This window comes from Carassius gibelio, chromosome B21 (genome assembly GCF_023724105.1).
Source record: "Carassius gibelio isolate Cgi1373 ecotype wild population from Czech Republic chromosome B21, carGib1.2-hapl.c, whole genome shotgun sequence".
NCBI classification, from domain to species: domain Eukaryota; kingdom Metazoa; phylum Chordata; class Actinopteri; order Cypriniformes; family Cyprinidae; genus Carassius; species Carassius gibelio.
Window position 1 is genome coordinate 26,802,055 of NC_068416.1, and position 4,758 is coordinate 26,806,812.

General features: G+C 34.4%; 1 long non-coding RNA gene across 1 annotated transcript; it reads right to left on the reverse strand.

Annotated features, from left to right (window-relative positions):
* Positions 1-1,764: 1,764 nt before the first annotated feature.
* LOC127986088 (uncharacterized) lies at positions 1,765-4,346 on the reverse strand. The gene is made up of 2 exons (XR_008160765.1): positions 3,936-4,346; positions 1,765-2,059 (listed from the first exon to the last, which is right to left on the reverse strand). It is a non-coding gene; the product is annotated as an uncharacterized LOC127986088 (long non-coding RNA).
* Positions 4,347-4,758: the final 412 nt, after the last annotated feature.

Here is a 4,758-nt window from a genome sequence, read left to right on the forward strand (position 1 = left end):
CAGTTTTCCAGAACTGAAATCTAAACATTGGATAAAGACAGGTCCATTTAAATTAGTTGTCATATTAATTTCCATCACTCCATAAATCAGAAAATACTGTCAACAGACAGAAAAAAATACATTTTCGCCATGTTTTCAGGATTAAAATGAGAGGTATGAGAGATATGTGAACAAACCCCACAGTAAAAATCTTCAGAATAGAGATAGGGATAAAACTGTAAGTGCTGCTGAAGTTAACAAAAGAGTCTTTAAAGAAATGCATTAGATGCAACTGGAAAAGTGCGATAAAACAATCCCTTAAACGTGTATTTTGGATGTTTTCTTTCCTGAAAAGCTCAAAATGCATGAAAACAGTGTTTATCACAGTCAGACGAGTAGAAGAGCATTCATCAGTCTTTCCCTGCAGACGGTACACTACAGCGTTTTTGTCTAAGTCTTGTGTTAAAGCCGACGCTTTGTTTAGTGTAATTTCATTTGTGTGCCGTTTTGTGTTTCTTGTGTTGGTGATTCATAGAAAATCAATTTGGGAGGAAAAGGAAAAGCAGCACATTTTCCTTCCTTTCTTTGCTCTTGAAGATTTTACCATTCATTACGTTTTTAAACTTAAAACCAAAGCTTGTAAATGAACGGTGATGTTTATAATAATATCAAGCATAACTACAGTATATAGGCCTATTGGCTATTGCTTTAATATACAAATTAGCAATGGAAAGGATTTTATATAACACATCTATTATTCTCATAAGTGAAGAAATCTGAATAATGAGTCGTCTGCTGGTTGCATGGAAAAAATAACAGATTTTTGGTTATTAGAAACTATTAAATTTATTATTCTGTGAATCAATATGGTTTGGTTTGTCATCTCGGACAGTCTGATGTTCATCTGCAGTGACATAAACATGACTGTACACAACACTGTTCTGTGGTTCAGAGCAAAAGATAGAAATGCAAACCAGCTTCAGATAATCAATACACACACACACACACACACACAGGCTTGCTGAGAGAGCAGGGGAAAGTGCTCATTTCTCCTGCAGGGTTTCAGAAAAGCACAAGAATAGGGCAGACAGATGTGTGCGTGGTCATTACAATGCTAACTGTTTTATAATAGTGTTTATATTTTAGTAAAACGGCATGATTTAATCCATATTTTCAAGCATTGTAGATTATTAAACATTTTAACTGCAATTTAAATTAGTAAGCATTTTTGTCATACACACATAAGACAAAAAATGCATCATTTAAATTATTTAAAAAGATTTTTGTAATGGAGGAGAAAAGCAGTCTGAAGTCTCTGGGGTATATTTGTACCAATAGCCAAAAATACGTGGTATGGGTCAAAATTATTGATTTTACTTTAATGCCAAAGATCATTAGGATATGTAAAGATCATGTTCCATGAAGATATTTAGTAAATTTCATGCCTTAAATATATAAATGTTTGATCAGTAATATGCATTGCTAAGAATTCATTTGGACAACTTTAAAGGTGATTTTCTCAGTATATATATATTTTGCATTCACAGATTCTAGATTTTGAAATAGTTGTATTGTCCGATCATAACAAACCTTACAACACTGGAAAAATATTATTTATTCAGATTTCGGATGATGCATAGATGCAAGTTTAGAAAAATTGACTTGGTTTTGTGGTTTAGGGTCACATATTATATATTTTATTTTATTGCATCTTGGATTATTGGTTATGTTTTATATTTTATGTTTTATTATATGTCTTCTCAGTTACAGGGAGGCTTTAAAGTCTCATTTCTATTTTGTTTTATTTTTGTAGGGAGATTAATTACAATCAATTCAAATGTCAAAATAACAAAGTGTTTTGTAAACCTCAGAAATACCTAAAAAAAGTTTGATTATTACATAGTGTTTACATGCATTAGTTCATTTAGACATATATTCAGTTTATTAGGTTTTATACATATATATATATATAAGAGGAGGGTTTCAGGGTGAGGTATCAGTGGTGTCGTCCACGCGTGTTTGCTCGTCTCTTTCATGAACACAATGAGGTGAACGTGTCAAGGGTTAAAGGTCACGGCTCCTGAAACACAGCAAGCAAAATACAGCCTTTCAGCAACAGAGAACGAGACACGATGAAGATATCATGGAGAAATATGCAACAGAAGCGTTCTTCTAGAGAAAACCCGATCAGTAAAACACTTCCATGTTAAACTGCTCACGCATGCAAAGCAAGAGCAGTTATTAATTAACCCTGAACACTCAAAACAATCAATATGATCATCAGAGACACTCAACAAACCCTCTCACACACACACTTTCACACACACCTCAGTTTAACACGGCTTTAGGGACCATGCATTTTAGTTTTAGGCTACAAATTTCAACATATTTATTGAGTCCAGTTTTGTAGCCAAATGCATTTAAATAATTGTAGTTGAATTATTTAATTTAACCCCCCTTTCTTTCTCCTTGCATTGTTTGACATCCTTGTTCCAGTGATCAGGTTATTCTGAGAGGTCAAATGTCACAGGTCACCTGATCTCCTTTCAAATCTGCATCCTTAATATCCCACAAAAATATCAGTGTAAGATGCGTTTAACAGAGCATCTTCATTCCCAAAGAAAATAAAATAATAATGTCATGTGAAAATCAGGAAGAATAAAACCACGGCCAAAAGGTAATGCAATGTCAGATATTAACGTCGTGTTGTGTTTCTAAACCCTTTATAAGCTTACATTAAATCTTCAAAATAATTAAAATATTTTACAATGTATTTATTCAACTACTTATGGTTCATGAGCCGCCATGCTCAACAAAATAAATCACGACACTTTTGGAAATGCTACAGACTTTTATGTCATTTACAGTTAGAATAGGAAATAAATGCACGCGTGTGAGTTTTAATATCATGCATGACTAATTTAAATCAGATTTTTTTCACGTAAAAAAACATTGTATGAATTAATGCCGCATTCTGAACACAAATCTCTCTGATCTATTAAATTATTCAGAGCGTTATTGTCATGTGAGATATGAGTCAGATTTACACGCATGTGAAACTTCCTGACTTCAGTCGAACTTAATTAGAGAATTACAATTAATAATAATCTCTGCGCACCTGTTAAAGCATTTCATGCACGACGAGATCCGAACAACAGACTCAAACCAACTGCCTTCAGTGTGTGTGTGTGTGTGTGTGTGTGTGTGTGTGTAAACCTTTTCTGAAAGTCTTTTAATCTTTGTTTTAACCTTTAAAATGTGATTTTATTTCGTTTTGTCGTATAGGAACAGATCTCAAGGGCCCTGGACGAGTGTTTCAGCTCGTCGCATTAAAATCATCTTCATTTCAAGTAGCCTAAAATATGCTATAGCCTAATAATGCATAATAATGCATGACATTAATAATAGGCTAGCTACAATAAAATAAACTTTAAAACAACAGTGATACTTTTAGATCTGACAGTTATTGGTTTTTGCTGGACATCAGAATTATATTGATATTTTATGTGAATAAAATTCACATAATGAGAATATTGCAGCCAACAATATGCATGACATAAACATGTTTCTGTATATTGAAATTAAATTAGATTTTAAATATGCAAAATCACTGAGAATATCAGAAAACTAACCTCATCTTTGTAAAAGTTAAAAAGTCCAACTACTTTATTTTTATTTATTTTTTGTAACAGGAGGTTAACGTTATGTTCGCCGAGCCCAAATACTGTATTGTCATATTTACATCCGCGGCGCAATACAAATATGAAACGGGTTTAATAACTGAAACACCGGGTGATTTCTTTTTTCCGTTCGTCTCGAGACTCAGAATGACCTCGTGCACGCTTCTCTCTGATGTGATTTGTGACGCGCCGCGCAGGTTCGGATAAAAGCGTATTTACGAGCAAAAGAAGCGCATTTCTGCCGCGTTTAATGCCGGAGGAAGGTCAGAGACTTACCGAGAGCCGCAGGATCTCTGCGCGCGCCCCGAACAGATGCAGCGCGCGACGGTAACGGCAGCATCATGGGGTCCGAGGCGCATTGATTCTGATCAATAGTGCTGCACTTACACAGCAGATGGCCAGAGAGCGACAGAAATGAGGAAAGACAGGGCGAGAGAGAGAGAGAAAACACGGTTCCAATCGAAGAGTCACTCGGGCCTCTTCAGCTTTTAGCTGGAAAGAAGAAATTGTGCATCACAATAACAAACTGAAGTGTGTTTCATTTACACTTAATCCACTCACATGAAGGCAACATGAGTTAAACTCATCACATCTGAACGATTGCCTTGAAACTAACGCGTTTTGTTGCTGTAAGTCTTTACATTATAAGTAGGCTACATACATTAATCAGAGTATTTATCAGTTTGATATTGCAATCAGATGCATACAAAAAAAAATAGTTTTGCATTAAAAAAAGAATTGTTTTGCATTAAAAAAACTAAACTAAATTGATTGAAATAGCATGCTATTATCTTTATTAATCCCAAGGTTTCACAGTCGATTCTTAAGCCATAAAATGTAATTCTGAGCTGTTTTTCAACTGAAAGAAACTTGCACTGACTGATCTCAAAATATATCAGTGTATTTGTTTAGTCTCAAGATGCACTAGTAGCCTAATGTTTATAATAAGGCTTGTTAATAAAATACTTTAATGTCCTAATTGAACTATGGTCTGCCAACGTTAGACCTGTCTGTGAAACCAGGCCTTTACAAAAATATATGTTGATTTTTAAAATTCTATTTGTCTTATAGGCCTCCTGGGAGGTTGTTTGTGTATCTG